The sequence below is a fragment of the Pempheris klunzingeri genome, chromosome 13 (assembly GCF_042242105.1).
Source record: "Pempheris klunzingeri isolate RE-2024b chromosome 13, fPemKlu1.hap1, whole genome shotgun sequence".
In the NCBI taxonomy this organism is placed as follows: Eukaryota; Metazoa; Chordata; class Actinopteri; order Acropomatiformes; family Pempheridae; genus Pempheris; species Pempheris klunzingeri.
Genome location: NC_092024.1, coordinates 7,157,939 through 7,176,455, shown reverse-complemented (window position 1 = coordinate 7,176,455; position 18,517 = coordinate 7,157,939). Strand labels below are relative to the sequence as shown.

General features: G+C 41.4%; 13 non-coding genes and 1 pseudogene across 13 annotated transcripts; 1 reads left to right on the top strand and 13 right to left on the bottom strand.

Moving 5' to 3' along the window:
• The first annotated feature begins 3,699 nt into the window (after window positions 1–3,699).
• On the top strand, window positions 3,700–5,534 carry LOC139211935 (growth/differentiation factor 6-A-like; annotated as a pseudogene).
• A 2,677-nt stretch (window positions 5,535–8,211) lies between these two features.
• Window positions 8,212–8,352, bottom strand: LOC139212516 (U4 spliceosomal RNA). Its single transcript, XR_011585334.1, has one exon. It is a non-coding gene; the product is annotated as a U4 spliceosomal RNA (small nuclear RNA).
• Window positions 8,353–9,000: 648 nt separating this feature from the next.
• Window positions 9,001–9,141, bottom strand: LOC139212517 (U4 spliceosomal RNA). The gene has a single exon (XR_011585335.1). It is a non-coding gene; the product is annotated as a U4 spliceosomal RNA (small nuclear RNA).
• A 649-nt stretch (window positions 9,142–9,790) lies between these two features.
• Window positions 9,791–9,931, bottom strand: LOC139212514 (U4 spliceosomal RNA). Its single transcript, XR_011585332.1, has one exon. It is a non-coding gene; the product is annotated as a U4 spliceosomal RNA (small nuclear RNA).
• A 657-nt stretch (window positions 9,932–10,588) lies between these two features.
• Window positions 10,589–10,729, bottom strand: LOC139212549 (U4 spliceosomal RNA). The gene has a single exon (XR_011585363.1). It is a non-coding gene; the product is annotated as a U4 spliceosomal RNA (small nuclear RNA).
• Window positions 10,730–11,386: 657 nt separating this feature from the next.
• On the bottom strand, window positions 11,387–11,527 carry LOC139212548 (U4 spliceosomal RNA). The gene has a single exon (XR_011585362.1). It is a non-coding gene; the product is annotated as a U4 spliceosomal RNA (small nuclear RNA).
• A 649-nt stretch (window positions 11,528–12,176) lies between these two features.
• LOC139212552 (U4 spliceosomal RNA) lies at window positions 12,177–12,317 on the bottom strand. The gene has a single exon (XR_011585367.1). It is a non-coding gene; the product is annotated as a U4 spliceosomal RNA (small nuclear RNA).
• A 649-nt stretch (window positions 12,318–12,966) lies between these two features.
• On the bottom strand, window positions 12,967–13,107 carry LOC139212547 (U4 spliceosomal RNA). The gene has a single exon (XR_011585361.1). It is a non-coding gene; the product is annotated as a U4 spliceosomal RNA (small nuclear RNA).
• A 649-nt stretch (window positions 13,108–13,756) lies between these two features.
• LOC139212542 (U4 spliceosomal RNA) lies at window positions 13,757–13,896 on the bottom strand. Its single transcript, XR_011585356.1, has one exon. It is a non-coding gene; the product is annotated as a U4 spliceosomal RNA (small nuclear RNA).
• Window positions 13,897–14,553: 657 nt separating this feature from the next.
• Window positions 14,554–14,693, bottom strand: LOC139212554 (U4 spliceosomal RNA). The gene has a single exon (XR_011585369.1). It is a non-coding gene; the product is annotated as a U4 spliceosomal RNA (small nuclear RNA).
• Window positions 14,694–15,350: 657 nt separating this feature from the next.
• LOC139212512 (U4 spliceosomal RNA) lies at window positions 15,351–15,491 on the bottom strand. Its single transcript, XR_011585330.1, has one exon. It is a non-coding gene; the product is annotated as a U4 spliceosomal RNA (small nuclear RNA).
• Window positions 15,492–16,148: 657 nt separating this feature from the next.
• Window positions 16,149–16,289, bottom strand: LOC139212511 (U4 spliceosomal RNA). Its single transcript, XR_011585329.1, has one exon. It is a non-coding gene; the product is annotated as a U4 spliceosomal RNA (small nuclear RNA).
• Window positions 16,290–16,938: 649 nt separating this feature from the next.
• LOC139212546 (U4 spliceosomal RNA) lies at window positions 16,939–17,079 on the bottom strand. Its single transcript, XR_011585360.1, has one exon. It is a non-coding gene; the product is annotated as a U4 spliceosomal RNA (small nuclear RNA).
• A 657-nt stretch (window positions 17,080–17,736) lies between these two features.
• LOC139212545 (U4 spliceosomal RNA) lies at window positions 17,737–17,877 on the bottom strand. The gene has a single exon (XR_011585359.1). It is a non-coding gene; the product is annotated as a U4 spliceosomal RNA (small nuclear RNA).
• Between the last annotated feature and the right edge of the window lie 640 nt (window positions 17,878–18,517).

The window sequence follows — 18,517 nt, the reverse complement described above, 5'->3', positions numbered from 1 at the left end:
TCTTCCAAGCTCGCCCTCCCCCTACTCTCAGCCACTCACATGCCTAGCTCAACTTATTAGGACACATTCAGGAACGGTGGGACTTTACAGAACATCTGCACAGAACAGCATTTAACAAACAACAAACAACAGAGATGCTACAGTATAAACTCCAAACTAATTCAATAAAGGATATGGACATGACATCAACATCAAACTAACCACAATATCACATATATGACCTGGGCAAACACTCTTTCATTTAGGTTTCATTCTTTCACTCTTTCATTCACGCACAACCAACTGCTAAAGAGGGATTTTTTTGCAGACTTTCTCATCAGCCGAGCGTCACTCTGCCACGCTGCTCACCACTGTGTGACGTCATTCGTTATATCATGTAGGTGACACACCTTCCCTGCTGAACGTAAGGGCACTAAAGTGAACAGAAAGGAAATCTAACAGTATTTCAGCATAACTATAACCTTAACTTTGGGGCCTTTTCAAGAAGTATTATTATTATTAGTAGTAGTAGTAGTATTACTATTATTTATTGCTTCTGTTGTTTTTGTTATTACACAAAATATTAATGTACCACCCATAAGACTACCAGTATAATGGATTTATGAATAGTGTATAATTACATAAACACATTAAATATAAAGGGTCCACATTTATTTGTACTACTAGGTTTCAGATCTCATCTGTAACTTAGCTTATTTTGTCCTCTCCATCAGCCAGCATTTATACCTGTAAACTGAATCAGATAGTTGGCATATCAGATTGCCAGACTGATACACTAAGGCTTTGGCAATATTGATTACCTTGACATTTCCAGCATGCTATTAGCAGCCTTCCTCATTTTCTCAGTCATAAATGGTAGTAAGCCATTGATAAGTGGTAATATGTTTTATATTTACATTAAAGCTTCCATTTTCGCAGTTATGTTAGTAACAATATACAAGCAGTAGCAGGATCTTCTCATTTCTTTCTGAATTCTGTACTATAACGTGTTTATAATTGTTCATGATGATTTCTGAAGTGGTTACAACCTAATGAATAACCTAATTATAAACCATTTATAATTCCTTTGTAAAGGTAGTCTTATTGTAAAGCAGTATTATGTAAACTATATCAAACATTTAAAAAATATACTCAAAATGAGCAGAGATGCAATAAAACTTGAGTTTTGCCTGCAAAGCCAAAAATAGTACCAATAAATAAATAAATACAGTAAAGCAAAACAAATGAGTTGTTCCCAATATGTGCATTGCAGTTAGGCACAGCAGGCTCCACACATACACTGAGAATCACATTCAAATCTGCACAAATGCATTTGGGTGCAGTATAATGTCTCATGAAGTGAGCATTTAGAACAAACAACAAATTCTAAATCATCAGATGGTCAGACAGGTGTATACATACATCCATGGATGTGCTGGGACACATCATCAGTGATGTATGTATCCTGAGATCATTGGGTGTTTCGGGTCTTTCAACATCAGACACCCTCCCTCAGGCGACCCAGTCGGGGGTGATCAGACCGCAGGGGTGCCCCCAAAAATTTTTCACAGGGGGGGCCAGATAGGGCCAGTGAAAATCCTGGGGTGGCACACCAAAACCAAAAACAATAACAGAATTTCAAGTATAAAAGCTGTTGTAAGTATTGAGGCTAGTCAAAATCGATGTCAATATGAGAGTTAAGGAATCACGTACACATATACTTTCTAATTTTACAGTTAATGTTACTTAGATGTACATGGACTAATACAGTACAAGCCTGTTTCATTAAGTGTTGGTTTATTTATGAGTTAGGAAATTCATTGTTCTAATAGGGTAGTTGTATTATACAGCTTTACTATTAGGGAGTACATTCATGTAATGAACTAAACAGTTACAGGGAACAAGTCTACTCAAATTTAAAAGCACCACACAGAGGCCTTTGATTATTTTCAATACAGTTTTATTCTGCTGTAAACATGTAAACAAAGCATTGTCTTTGACAATAGACGTTTTACCATAGCTCTGAGAGTATTCTAGCCATGCGTGCGCACTGTGCCAGTCTTTCTTGAAGCCTTGTCTTCTGTCCCCTTGAAGAGTACGAGGGAAAAACTTGAGATGCAGCTGTTTGGGCCCTCTGATCTTGACTGGGAAATATCTGTGATGAAACATGAGGACAATAAGTTACTCTGAATTTAAAATAGCAGCAGCAAAAACAACAATAATAACATGAGTAGCTGTCCATAGTAATCCCAGATTACAGTTGTATTATGGACCCACAGTCAGTTCTGTTCTGACTGTTCAAACTCATCTACCAGTAAACATGAATAAGAAGCTTTCTGTTGTTGCACCAGGATTCATAACTCAGTGTTGACACCTTGTTACCATGCGTTTATCCAGGTAAAGTTACTCTCTTGCCATTCTTTTCCTCACGAGGGACCCTGTTCTAAGATCACCTGTTGGTCCAGCAGTAGGATGAACAGCTGTGTCCTGTCCTGCCTGCTGCCTTACTTCTTCTCTGTTCTCTGGACCTGTCGCTGCCTGACCCTGCTCCTCTGCCCTGCTCTGTCTCTGTCCCTGTCTGTTCATGGGTTTGCTCGGCGGTGTTATCTTGGCCTGCATCATCACACATGTGGAAGAGATGTCCGGTTCTTATATTGGCAGCTCAAGAACTCAACGGAGGTTTTCAGTCTGGTCTCACAAGCAGTTTATTCTGGTCACAGGTCACAGGTAAAGTACTCGCAGCGCTGGGCTCATGACGGACCCCGGGGGGCCGGTCAGAGGAGCCCCCTCTTGTGTGTGTGTCCCTCTGGTGTCCTGTCCTGTCCTGTTCTGTTCTGTTTCTCTCGTGTCCAAACATCTCATGTTTAAATGCTTGTTGGATATCATAAAGTACGTAACCATTTCTGATTAACTGTTTAGGTTCGTGCGTCACAGATAGCACGTTCCTGTAGTGATGTTATGGTAATCTAACAGTTGGATGTTGGTTGCAAGGCGTGTATCTATAATCAAACTTCAGAATATGTTTTGCACAACAAAAGCACTACAATCAAGGTCTGTCTGGTACATTCTGGAGGTCAGATTGACATATTCTGTTCACTCTCATGAGGAGAGAGTAACTTTATTTGAGAAGGCCTGAAACATTCTATGGTCATATTAAATTCTAATTCAACAGTAGACTTTCTCTTCATTGTCTGAAAATTGTCGTAGCATCACGGCACAGGTGCTTGTGATCCGACGCTAGCGGCCCTTAACACAAGCTAATGAGATGCTCAGTAACGGAGAGCAGCCAGCATGTGGTTCAGCACAGACACAGTTTACCAAATACATACTATTTGTTCTAAAAGTAAGTACTGTTTGACTGACTTACCTGTTGGTAGTCTGGTTGTCTGAACAGCTGCCGTTGAAAATGACTTCCACTGTCCGTCTCTGAGTTTGGGCAGCAGCTGCTGCAGTGCTGCCTTCACTTGCACTCGGACAACGTAGTTACAATTTCCGAAATTTTCAAATGTGAACTTGACCTATCAGAACCTCGACGGCGCCTCTGATCAGACCCCGACTTCTGTCCCAGCAGCATTGGCCCACTTCTCGGACCTTTTGATCCAGATCCACCTTGAGGCTCTGTCTGCAGCCTCTGTGGTGGACCTGATGGCTCTCTTCTTTGCAGCCCCTGTGATTCCAAGCTGGGTGTAGATCTCAACATCCTACCTCTATTGGCTCGCAATGGGCTTTCCAGCCTCTCCTCCGGCATTCCTCTGTGAGCTTGTGATATTTGAGCCGCTTGCGCTCATTGGCCTCCTCCATGCGGTCCCCCCAGGGGACTCCAATAAGAGACCTTGCTTAGAGGAAACAGATGTTAGCACCATATCTGGTCTCAAAGAGGTCGGTGTTATGTGCTCTGGGAACTTGAGCTGCCTGCCCAAGTCAACCCGCAGTTCCCAGTCTGATGCCGATGAGAGTAGGCTGGCTGCTGATGTTGTCTGTGGTCGTGGCTTTTCTCCAGCTTTCACAAAAAGTATTTTCCCCTGTGTGTGGGTCTGTCTGTTGTTGGCCACTGCAGTGGAGATGGTCTCGGCCACTGTCTTCAGCACTTGGTCGTGGCGCCAACAGTAGCGTCCTTCGCCAAGGGCTGCTGGGCAGCTGCTCAAGATGTGCTCCAATGTGCCCCGTCCTGGGCAGAGAGGACATGTTGGAAGGTCACTCTTTCCCCAGACGTGCAGGTTAGATGGACTGGGTAGCACATCGTAGACAGCTTGGATGATGAACTTGATCTGCTGTGGCTCTGCCTTCCAGATGTCATTCCAGGTCAGTTTTCTCTCCAGCGCTCCTTCCCCTTGTTGAAGCCCCCTGCTTCCGCATGCTCACCATCCTGCTGGTCCTCTGATCCTCAACACCTGCCCGTACCTCCTCCAGGACAAGATGGCGTCTGTCCTTGCCTTGGGCCAGGTCGCACCGTGGCTGAGGGATGGCTCCCAGCCCTGCTCGTCCGACGGCCACCGAGCCCACCAGTGCCTTGTTTTTCTTAATGTTCTTTTAAACACATTTTTGTATATTAAAAGTATTACTTCTAACTATTTCTTCTCTAAAGGTTTTATTGTGAAGGTGTAATATAGTCTTGAATATAGCTACCAAACAGACAGACAGAGGTGCTTTCAAACAGCATTTAGAGAAGTACTTCCAAAAGTGGATGTTGCAAAAAATGTTTCATTTCCATTTCTTATTGTAATCCCTCTTCATCAAAATGATCTTCCATCTTGGGAGAGTGGTCAGTATTACGTCTTTGACTTTTCCAGCCTGCCCAGGATGGATGAGCTGGTGAAGGCAGAGCTGAGAATCCTAAGGAAACCTGCGGTAGACCCAAGTGTCCTAACAAACGGAGGAAACTGCTACACCATCTGTACTCCTGCGCTCCAAAAGCGGGCTTCTGATAGACAGCTCCTGGCCTCCCAAACTATGGACATTCTGGATGGCAATCTCCCAAGGTGGGAGGTATTTGATGTTTGGTCCAGCATAGGGGTCCAGGTTTGCTTCCACCTCCTCGTGTTGTCTGAACTGGCCAACGAGGTGGCCGACTCGTCGCTTCTGGAGGAGAAAGCTCTGCTGGTGGCTTTCTCACACGGCAACACTAGTGACAATCTGTTCAGAGAGATAATGAAGATGAATAATGAGGTGTATTTAGGTTTCCCAAGCCTGTACAAACAGTTGTTTGGTGGTAGAGAGGGAGGAGCAGTAGCTGGAAGTAGTGGAGGGAAAACTGGACGTAGGAGGACCCACTGCAGCTGTAAACCCCTCCATGTGAACTTTAAAGATCTGGGCTGGGACGACGGCCAGATCTGGACTACGAGACGTACCACTGCGATGGGTTGTGTGACTTTCCCCTGCGCTCCCACCTGGAGCCCACTAACGCCGTCATCCAGACCCTCATGAACTCCATACACCCAGGTCTCAGTCCACCCAGCTGCTGTGTCCCCTCCAAACTCAGTCCCATCAGCATCCTCTATATCGACTCAGGCATGAGGTATGAGGATATGGTGATGGAGAGCTGTGGATGGCAGTAGCACACAGAACTCTGGCTGAAGACACTGTAAATTGGACAGATTCTGAATCGTAAAAGACAGCATGAAAAGGTATATTGAGTTATTTTACACGCATATGTGTCTGATACATGTTTAAATGTACACATAGCATTCAAGCAATAATTAAGTGCACATACCATGTTTTTTCTTATATTAATGATCTTATTTAGACTGAACTATGATCACAACAGATTATCTTGTTTTGTATTGTAACCTGTTATAAGAACAATAAATTATTTTATATTGCTTTATAAAATGACCTCAAAGATGGATTGATTTATTTATTTATTTATTTATTTATTTATTTATATATATATATATATATATATATATATATATATATATATATATATATATATATATATAAGGAAATGGCATTGAGTTTACAAGCCAGAAAAAACAAAACAATGAGTTTTTAAAAATCTCTGTAGAGCTGAAGGAAATTCTTGAGCTGGGTGATATTTTTCTGAATTCATCAGTACAAGTGACATGTTTTCCACACAGTCATTGGATACGTATTGATTAGTACATCTTTAAAATTGATTTCTGACATAGTACCATTTGTTTTTTTTGCCTAAACCAAGTCTACTGCGCAATGTTTCATATTTATAAAGCTCTGTGTTTAAAATGCTGTACATTTTTTCTGTAGTTTATATATTAATATATTTATCCCTGAGAGTATTTTCAATCAATCAATCAATCTTTATTTATATAGCGCCAATTCACAACAGCGTTATCTCAAGACGCTTTCCATAAAGAGCAGGTCTAGACCAAACTCTTTAATTTTTTGTATTTTACATACACACACATTTTTGTATAGATGTATACAAATAAACATTTGTTTTAGTAACTTTGTTTAAGTTTGAAATATATATGGATAGAAAACTCAATCTAAAAACAAACGAAATGTTGCAAAGAATTGTCAGCATGATGTAAATGGTACATAAATGTATATTTAGATGCAAATATGTAAATGATAAAACACGCTTTTGTTGTAGACCAACTGTGCTAAAACCTAGAAAACCTTATGAATCTCCGTACCTGGTGTTTGAACATTATCACATTTGAAATCTTGTTCTTGTTCTTCTCAGCTACAATAATGCGAAATTAAGAAACCATTAGCTCCACGGCAGCCACAACTGGCTGATGTTGGTCTGAAGGCTCAGTTGCTACTCAAAACAACAAAAATGCTGTGATAACAAACACTGTTAATATCTGCATATCAACATGGCCACATACAAGTAACCAACTTGATAAAATAGCAGAAAATAGGTCACAGTTCAACTGTATTCAATCTAAACTTAACCTAAAGTAAACATATTATATGAAAACTGGCCGGCAGAGAATGGCATTTCTTACTAATAATTCAAAGCAGAGGAGGTGCTTTGTCCACCAGGATGCTCCCACCAATTAGAATTTAGCAACATTTGATTAATGAAAATGTGATGACATTTGAGGGGGTTCTTCGCATGTATTGCCAGATGTTTGTCAAGCAGATAAAACACAGTATCTGAGTGCTGAACTCTTAAAAAAGAATACCTAAAGATGCTATTTTCATAACTGGCTGAGGGCGAGAGGGCTACCTATCACAGAATGTCTTTCCTTTGTTGGTTAAACCTCTTGTCATCACTTGTTCAGCAGATTAGTTGTTACAAAGAAACAACAAGGACAGTGTTCCAGTTCCAGGTTAGTAAGGCACATGTATGAATTGGGTTACTATGTTTTTCTGCTAGTAACCAGTTTGGAATTAAATTAATTTAGAAATAGTAATTATAATTGAATTCAAGCAAGCATGTTGTCTTTATATCTCATGTTATCATATTGACCGGCAGCTATTAAGTATAGTATAGTAAGTGAACAACGGGAGCCGGCTCTTGATTGGGAGCTGATATGTTTTTTTTCGTCTTTTTTCTGTTAAAGCCACACGTGATTGGTCAAGATGTGTGGTGGTGTCTGTGTGTCCACACTGAGCAGGAGGGGGGGGCTACAGACACACAGCACAGTGAGCACACGAACTGGAGTGAGGGAGAGACAAGAGAGCGAGCACTGCTACATAGTCAGACTGCAGGCAGGACAGGTGAGAAACATGAGCGAAAGAAAATGTAGTAAAATTTGGACAAATTTGAATACAATTGATAGTTTGAGGGCAGAGTGCAGACTTTGCAAAATTAAAATTTCATATCAGGCAGGCTCCACAAACAACCTGCACAGACAAGTGTGTACTGTTCACCCATCAATTCATTTAGAGGAGAAAAGACAAGCAAGGGAACCTGCTCTTAATGAAGGTGCCAGTGTGTCTACTGCTCCTACAATGTCTACAGCATCATCCAGGACAACACCACAGCCACCAAGACCTACAGCCCAGAGCTCTGTGACCCCAGTAAAACTAAATAATTTTAAATTAATAAAGCAATATAAACAATAACTATTCTATATAATGTGTTTTTTACATTAGTAATTCATTTAACACATAATTTGGTAATACATTTATTGAAGCAACAAAAAATCTGAGGAGCCACTTGGGAGCCGAAAGAGTCGGCTCTTTTTAGGGAGCTGAGCCAAAAGAGCCGGCTCTCTAAAAAGAATTTGGGAAATTAACACTTTTACCGCGAACTTTTACATTACTATCAGTATTTTGTCAGTCATACAAAGTGCAAAGTCTCCTCAAAGACTAACAAAAATTGCCACAGCTGACTGTATTTCAAGCCATCCAGGCGGGGTATTGGGTTAAGTTTTCAACCAGCAATAATCACGTCTCAGTAGAACTTCATAGACTATGAAATTGCCTCTGCGAAGGGATACTCATGGCACTTCAGAGATTAAAGTGGGACTGATTCAACCCTCACAACACACGCGGTACATTTGTTGAACCTTGTTGGGTGTGGAGGACTTTTGGGAAAAGTAAATGTTAATGTACAACACCATTGGCTCATTGGCTCCAAACTCCGCCCTCTGCATGTTAAGGTGGTCACGTCTGCATGGGGAAATCCTAGATTTTATGTATAAACCACAAAGACTGACACGTTCTGCAGAAGGCAGCTAAAAGCCTTCCTGATATTGTCGGTTCTTTTAATACTACATGAACAAAATTTGGGAAATTAATGTTTTTACCGGGATGCACATTGTATGGGGTTGGCCAGTCCTTTGAGGCCAATCAACTGTTGATCTGACTGACTTTCTTAATCTAAACTCAGCCTTTTGCATGTCATGGTGGTGAGGTCTGGAAGGGGAAATCATTGACTGTTTGCATCACCCACTTCATGACACTATTCTGGTAAATCTGGATTACAAATGATAGTCTTATTAAGTCCAGGATATCGAGAAGTGGCCCACTTTTGCCACACAAATTCAAAGACATGCTGACGAAATGTGCCCTGTACATACGAGGAGAATGAAAGTTAACTTTAACATTACTGTCAGGATTTTGTCATTCATACAAAGTGCAAAGTCTTCTCAGAGACGAACAAAAATTGCCACAGCTGACTGTATTTCAAGTCATCCAGGCGGGGTATTGGGTTAAGTTTTCAACCAGCAATAATCACGTCTCAGTAGAACTTCATAGACTATGAAATTGCCTCTGCGAAGGGATACTCATGGCACTTCAGAGATTAAAGTGGGACTGATTCAACCCTCACAACACACGCGGTACATTTGTCGAACCTTGTTGGGTGTGGAGGACTTTTGGGAAAAGTAAATGTTAATGTACAACACCATTGGCTCATTGGCTCCAAACTCCGCCCTCTGCATGTTAAGGTGGTCACGTCTGCATGGGGAAATCCTAGATTTTATGTATAAACCACAAAGACTGACACATTCTGCAGAAGGCAGCTAAAAGCCTTCCTGATATTGTCGGTTCTTTTAATACTACATGAACAAAATTTGGGAAATGAATGTTTTTACCGGGATACACATTGTATGGGGTTGGCCAGTCCTTTGAGGCCAATCAACTGTTGATCTGACTGACTTTCTTAATCTAAACTCAGCCTTTTGCATGTCATGGTGGTGAGGTCTGGAAGGGGAAATCATTGACTGTTTGCATCACCCACTTCATGACACTATTCTGGTAAATCTGGATTACAAATGATAGTCTTATTAAGTCCAGGATATCGAGAAGTGGGCCACTTTTGCCACACAAATTCAAAGACATGCTGACGAAATGTGCCCTGTACATACGAGGAGAATGAAAGTTGAACTTTTACATTACTGTCAGGATTTTGTCATTCATACAAAGTGCAAAGTCTCCTCAGAGACTAACAAAAATTGCCACAGCTGACTGTATTTCAAGTCATCCAGGCGGGGTATTGGGTTAAGTTTTCAACCAGCAATAATCACGTCTCAGTAGAACTTCATAGACTATGAAATTGTCTCTGCGAAGGGATACTCATGGCACTTCAGAGATTAAAGTGGGACTGATTCAACCCTCACAACACACGCGGTACATTTGTCGAACCTTGTTGGGTGTGGAGGACTTTTGGGAAAAGTAAATGTTAATGTACAACACCATTGGCTCATTGGCTCATTGACTCCAAACTCCGCCCTCTGCATGTTAAGGTGGTCACGTCTGCATGGGGAAATCCTAGATTTTATATATAAACCACAAAGACTGACACGTTCTGCAGAAGGCAGCTAAAAGCCTTCCTGATATTGTCGGTTCTTTTAATACTACATGAACAAAATTTGGGAAATTAATGTTTTTACCGGGATACACATTGTATGGGGTTGGCCAGTCCTTTGAGGCCAATCAACTGTTGATCTGACTGACTTTCTTGATCTAAACTCAGCCTTTTGCATGTCATGGTGGTGAGGTCTGGAAGGGGAAATCATTGACTGTTTGCATCACCCACTTCATGACACTATTCTGGTAAATCTGGATTACAAATGATAGTCTTACTAAGTCCAGGATATCGAGAAGTGGGCCACTTTTGCCACACAAATTCAAAGACATGCTGACGAAATGTGCCCTGTACATACGAGGAGAATGAAAGTTGAACTTTTACATTACTGTCAGGATTTTGTCATTCATACAAAGTGCAAAGTCTCCTCAGAGACTAACAAAAATTGCCACAGCTGACTGTATTTCAAGTCATCCAGGCGGGGTATTGGGTTAAGTTTTCAACCAGCAATAATCACGTCTCAGTAGAACTTCATAGACTATGAAATTGCCTCTGCGAAGGGATACTCATGGCACTTCAGAGATTAAAGTGGGACTGATTCAACCCTCACAACACACGCGGTACATTTGTCGAACCTTGTTGGGTGTGGAGGACTTTTGGGAAAAGTAAATGTTAATGTACAACACCATTGGCTCATTGGCTCATTGACTCCAAACTCCGCCCTCTGCATGTTAAGGTGGTCACGTCTGCATGGGGAAATCCTAGATTTTATGCATAAACCACAAAGACTGACACGTTCTGCAGAAGGCAGCTAAAAGCCTTCCTGATATTGTCGGTTCTTTTAATACTACATGAACAAAATTTGGGAAATTAATGTTTTTACCGGGATACACATTGTATGGGGTTGGCCAGTCCTTTGAGGCCAATCAACTGTTGATCTGACTGACTTTCTTGATCTAAACTCAGCCTTTTGCATGTCATGGTGGTGAGGTGTGGAAGGGGAAATCATTGACTGTTTGCATCACCCACTTCATGACACTATTCTGGTAAATCTGGATTACAAATGATAGTCTTACTAAGTCCAGGATATCGAGAAGTGGGCCACTTTTGCCACACAAATTCAAAGACATGCTGACGAAATGTGCCCTGTACATACGAGGAGAATGAAAGTTGAACTTTTACATTACTGTCAGGATTTTGTCATTCATACAAAGTGCAAAGTCTCCTCAGAGACTAACAAAAATTGCCACAGCTGACTGTATTTCAAGTCATCCAGGCGGGGTATTGGGTTAAGTTTTCAACCAGCAATAATCACGTCTCAGTAGAACTTCATAGACTATGAAATTGCCTCTGCGAAGGGATACTCATGGCACTTCAGAGATTAAAGTGGGACTGATTCAACCCTCACAACACACGCGGTACATTTGTCGAACCTTGTTGGGTGTGGAGGACTTTTGGGAAAAGTAAATGTTAATGTACAACACCATTGGCTCATTGACTCCAAACTCCGCCCTCTGCATGTTAAGGTGGTCATGTCTGCATGGGGAAATCCTAGATTTTATGTATAAACCACAAAGACTGACACGTTCTGCAGAAGGCAGCTAAAAGCCTTCCTGATATTGTCGGTTCTTTTAATACTACATGAACAAAATTTGGGAAATTAATGTTTTTACCTGGATACACATTGTATGGGGTTGGCCAGTCCTTTGAGGCCAATCAACTGTTGATCTGACTGACTTTCTTGATCTAAACTCAGCCTTTTGCATGTCATGGTGGTGAGGTCTGGAAGGGGAAATCATTGACTGTTTGCATCACCCACTTCATGACACTATTCTGGTAAATCTGGATTACAAATGATAGTCTTATTAAGTCCAGGATATCGAGAAGTGGGCCACTTTTGCCACACAAATTCAAAGACATGCTGACGAAATGTGCCCTGTACATACGAGGAGAATGAAAGTTGAACTTTTACATTACTGTCAGGATTTTGTCATTCATACAAAGTGCAAAGTCTCCTCAGAGACTACCAAAAATTGCCACAGCTGACTGTATTTCAAGTCATCCAGGCGGGGTATTGGGTTAAGTTTTCAACCAGCAATAATCACGTCTCAGCAGAACTTCATAGACTATGAAATTGCCTCTGCGAAGGGATACTCATGGCACTTCAGAGATTAAAGTGGGACTGATTCAACCCTCACAACACACGCGGTACATTTGTCGAACCTTGTTGGGTGTGGAGGACTTTTGGGAAAAGTAAATGTTAATGTACAACACCATTGGCTCATTGACTCCAAACTCCGCCCTCTGCATGTTAAGGTGGTCACGTCTGCATGGGGAAATCCTAGATTTTATGTATAAACCACAAAGACTGACACATTCTGCAGAAGGCAGCTAAAAGCCTTCCTGATATTGTCGGTTCTTTTAATACTACATGAACAAAATTTGGGAAATTAATGTTTTTACCGGGATACACATTGTATGGGGTTGGCCAGTCCTTTGAGGCCAATCAACTGTTGATCTGACTGACTTTCTTAATCTAAACTCAGCCTTTTGCATGTCATGGTGGTGAGGTCTGGAAGGGGAAATCATTGACTGTTTGCATCATCCACTTCATGACACTATTCTGGTAAATCTGGATTACAAATGATAGTCTTATTAAGTCCAGGATATCGAGAAGTGGGCCACTTTTGCCACACAAATTCAAAGACATGCTGACGAAATGTGCCCTGTACATACGAGGAGAATGAAAGTTGAACTTTTACATTACTGTCAGGATTTTGTCATTCATACAAAGTGCAAAGTCTCCTCAGAGACTAACAAAAATTGCCACAGCTGACTGTATTTCAAGTCATCCAGGCGGGGTATTGGGTTAAGTTTTCAACCAGCAATAATCACGTCTCAGTAGAACTTCATAGACTATGAAATTGCCTCTGCGAAGGGATACTCATGGCACTTCAGAGATTAAAGTGGGACTGATTCAACCCTCACAACACACGCGGTACATTTGTCGAACCTTGTTGGGTGTGGAGGACTTTTGGGAAAAGTAAATGTTAATGTACAACACCATTGGCTCATTGACTCCAAACTCCGCCCTCTGCATGTTAAGGTGGTCACGTCTGCATGGGGAAATCCTAGATTTTATGTATAAACCACAAAGACTGACACATTCTGCAGAAGGCAGCTAAAAGCCTTCCTGATATTGTCGGTTCTTTTAATACTACATGAACAAAATTTGGGAAATTAATGTTTTTACCGGGATACACATTGTATGGGGTTGGCCAGTCCTTTGAGGCCAATCAACTGTTGATCTGACTGACTTTCTTAATCTAAACTCAGCCTTTTGCATGTCATGGTGGTGAGGTCTGGAAGGGGAAATCATTGACTGTTTGCATCATCCACTTCATGACACTATTCTGGTAAATCTGGATTACAAATGATAGTCTTATTAAGTCCAGGATATCGAGAAGTGGGCCACTTTTGCCACACAAATTCAAAGACATGCTGACGAAATGTGCCCTGTACATACGAGGAGAATGAAAGTTGAACTTTTACATTACTGTCAGGATTTTGTCATTCATACAAAGTGCAAAGTCTCCTCAGAGACTAACAAAAATTGCCACAGCTGACTGTATTTAAGTCATCCAGGCGGGGTATTGGGTTAAGTTTTCAACCAGCAATAATCACGTCTCAGTAGAACTTCATAGACTATGAAATTGCCTCTGCGAAGGGATACTCATGGCACTTCAGAGATTAAAGTGGGACTGATTCAACCCTCACAACACACGCGGTACATTTGTCGAACCTTGTTGGGTGTGGAGGACTTTTGGGAAAAGTAAATGTTAATGTACAACACCATTGGCTCATTGGCTCATTGACTCCAAACTCCGCCCTCTGCATGTTAAGGTGGTCACGTCTGCATGGGGAAATCCTAGATTTTATGTATAAACCACAAAGACTGACATGTTCTGCAGAAGGCAGCTAAAAGCCTTCCTGATATTGTCGGTTCTTTTAATACTACATGAACAAAATTTGGGAAATTAATGTTTTTACCGGGATACACATTGTATGGGGTTGGCCAGTCCTTTGAGGCCAATCAACTGTTGATCTGACTGACTTTCTTAATCTAAACTCAGCCTTTTGCATGTCATGGTGGTGAGGTCTGGAAGGGGAAATCATTGACTGTTTGCATCACCCACTTCATGACACTATTCTGGTAAATCTGGATTACAAATGAGAGTCTTATTAAGTCCAGGATATCGAGAAGTGGCCCACTTTTGCCACACAAATTCAAAGACATGCTGACGAAATGTGCCCTGTACATACGAGGAGAATGAAAGTTGAACTTTTACATTACTGTCAGGATTTTGTCATTCATACAAAGTGCAAAGTCTCCTCAGAGACGAACAAAAATTGCCACAGCTGACTGTATTTAAGTCATCCAGGCGGGGTATTGGGTTAAGTTTTCAACCAGCAATAATCACGTCTCAGTAGAACTTCATAGACTATGAAATTGCCTCTGCGAAGGGATACTCATGGCACTTCAGAGATTAAAGTGGGACTGATTCAACCCTCACAACACACGCGGTACATTTGTCGAACCTTGTTGGGTGTGGAGGACTTTTGGGAAAAGTAAATGTTAATGTACAACACCATTGGCTCATTGGCTCATTGACTCCAAACTCCGCCCTCTGCATGTTAAGGTGGTCACGTCTGCATGGGGAAATCCTAGATTTTATGTATAAACCACAAAGACTGACACATTCTGCAGAAGGCAGCTAAAAGCCTTCCTGATATTGTCGGTTCTTTTAATACTACATGAACAAAATTTGGGAAATTAATGTTTTTACCGGGATACACATTGTATGGGGTTGGCCAGTCCTTTGAGGCCAATCAACTGTTGATCTGACTGACTTTCTTAATCTAAACTCAGCCTTTTGCATGTCATGGTGGTGAGGTCTGGAAGGGGAAATCATTGACTGTTTGCATCACCCACTTCATGACACTATTCTGGTAAATCTGGATTACAAATGATAGTCTTATTAAGTCCAGGATATCGAGAAGTGGGCCACTTTTGCCACACAAATTCAAAGACATGCTGACGAAATGTGCCCTGTACATACGAGGAGAATGAAAGTTGAACTTTTACATTACTGTCAGGATTTTGTCATTCATACAAAGTGCAAAGTCTCCTCAGAGACGAACAAAAATTGCCACAGCTGACTGTATTTCAAGTCATCCAGGCGGGGTATTGGGTTAAGTTTTCAACCAGCAATAATCACGTCTCAGTAGAACTTCATAGACTATGAAATTGCCTCTGCGAAGGGATACTCATGGCACTTCAGAGATTAAAGTGGGACTGATTCAACCCTCACAACACACGCGGTACATTTGTCGAACCTTGTTGGGTGTGGAGGACTTTTGGGAAAAGTAAATGTTAATGTACAACACCATTGGCTCATTGGCTCATTGACTCCAAACTCCGCCCTCTGCATGTTAAGGTGGTCACGTCTGCATGGGGAAATCCTAGATTTTATGTATAAACCACAAAGACTGACACATTCTGCAGAAGGCAGCTAAAAGCCTTCCTGATATTGTCGGTTCTTTTAATACTACATGAACAAAATTTGGGAAATTAATGTTTTTACCGGGATACACATTGTATGGGGTTGACCAGTCCTTTGAGGCCAATCAACTGTTGATCTGACTGACTTTCTTAATCTAAACTCAGCCTTTTGCATGTCATGGTGGTGAGGTCTGGAAGGGGAAATCATTGACTGTTTGCATCACCCACTTCATGACACTATTCTGGTAAATCTGGATTACAAATGATAGTCTTATTAAGTCCAGGATATCGAGAAGTGGGCCACTTTTGCCACACAAATTCAAAGACATGCTGACGAAATGTGCCCTGTACATACGAGGAGAATGAAAGTTGAACTTTTACATTACTGTCAGGATTTTGTCATTCATACAAAGTGCAAAGTCTCCTCAGAGACGAACAAAAATTGCCACAGCTGACTGTATTTCAAGTCATCCAGGCGGGGTATTGGGTTAAGTTTTCAACCAGCAATAATCACGTCTCAGTAGAACTTCATAGACTATGAAATTGCCTCTGCGAAGGGATACTCATGGCACTTCAGAGATTAAAGTGGGACTGATTCAACCCTCACAACACACGCGGTACATTTGTCGAACCTTGTTGGGTGTGGAGGACTTTTGGGAAAAGTAAATGTTAATGTACAACACCATTGGCTCATTGACTCCAAACTCCGCCCTCTGCATGTTAAGGTGGTCACGTCTGCATGGGGAAATCCTAGATTTTATGTATAAACCACAAAGACTGACACGTTCTGCAGAAGGCAGCTAAAAGCCTTCCTGATATTGTCGGTTCTTTTAATACTACATGAACAAAATTTGGGAAATTAATGTTTTTACCGGGATACACATTGTATGGGGTTGGCCAGTCCTTTGAGGCCAATCAACTGTTGATCTGACTGACTTTCTTGATCTAAACTCAGCCTTTTGCATGTCATGGTGGTGAGGTCTGGAAGGGGAAATCATTGACTGTTTGCATCACCCACTTCATGACACTATTCTGGTAAATCTGGATTACAAATGATAGTCTTACTAAGTCCAGGATATCGAGAAGTGGCCCACTTTTGCCACACAAATTCAAAGACATGCTGACGAAATGTGCCCTGTACATACGAGGAGAATGAAAGTTGAACTTTTACATTACTGTCAGGATTTTGTCATTCATACAAAGTGCAAAGTCTCCTCAGAGACTAACAAAAATTGCCACAGCTGACTGTATTTCAAGTCATCCAGGCGGGGTATTGGGTTAAGTTTTCAACCAGCAATAATCACGTCTCAGTAGAACTTCATAGACTATGAAATTGCCTCTGCGAAGGGATACTCATGGCACTTCAGAGATTAAAGTGGGACTGATTCAACCCTCACAACACACGCGGTACATTTGTCGAACCTTGTTGGGTGTGGAGGACTTTTGGGAAAAGTAAATGTTAATGTACAACACCATTGGCTCATTGGCTCATTGACTCCAAACTCCGCCCTCTGCATGTTAAGGTGGTCACGTCTGCATGGGGAAATCCTAGATTTTATGTATAAACCACAAAGACTGACACGTTCTGCAGAAGGCAGCTAAAAGCCTTCCTGATATTGTCGGTTCTTTTAATACTACATGAACAAAATTTGGGAAATTAATGTTTTTACCGGGATACACATTGTATGGGGTTGACCAGTCCTTTGAGGCCAATCAACTGTTGATCTGACTGACTTTCTTAATCTAAACTCAGCCTTTTGCATGTCATGGTGGTGAGGTCTGGAAGGGGAAATCATTGACTGTTTGCATCACCCACTTCATGACACTATTCTGGTAAATCTGGATTACAAATGATAGTCTTATTAAGTCCAGGATATCGAGAAGTGGGCCACTTTTGCCACACAAATTCAAAGACATGCTGACGAAATGTGCCCTGTACATACGAGGAGAATGAAAGTTGAACTTTTACATTACTGTCAGGATTTTGTCATTCATACAACGTGCAAAGTCTCCTCAGAGACTAACAAAAATTGCCACAGCTGACTGTATTTCAAGTCATCCAGGCGGGGTATTGGGTTAAGTTTTCAACCAGCAATAATCACGTCTCAGTAGAACTTCATAGACTATGAAATTGCCTCTGCGAAGGGATACTCATGGCACTTCAGAGATTAAAGTGGGACTGATTCAACCCTCACAACACACGCGGTACATTTGTCGAACCTTGTTGGGTGTGGAGGACTTTTGGGAAAAGTAAATGTTAATGTACAACACCATTGGCTCATTGGCTCATTGACTCCAAACTCCGCCCTCTGCATGTTAAGGTGGTCACGTCTGCATGGGGAAATCCTAGATTTTATGTATAAACCACAAAGACTGACACGTTCTGCAGAAGGCAGCTAAAAGCCTTCCTGATATTGTCGGTTCTTTTAATACTACATGAACAAAATTTGGGAAATTAATGTTTTTACCGGGATACACATTGTATGGGGTTGGCCAGTCCTTTGAGGCCAATCAACTGTTGATCTGACTGACTTTCTTGATCTAAACTCAGCCTTTTGCATGTCATGGTGGTGAGGTCTGGAAGGGGAAATCATTGACTGTTTGCATCACCCACTTCATGACACTATTCTGGTAAATCTGGATTACAAATGATAGTCTTACTAAGTCCAGGATATCGAGAAGTGGCCCACTTTTGCCACACAAATTCAAAGACATGCTGACGAAATGTGCCCTGTACATACGAGGAGAATGAAAGTTGAACTTTTACATTACTGTCAGGATTTTGTCAT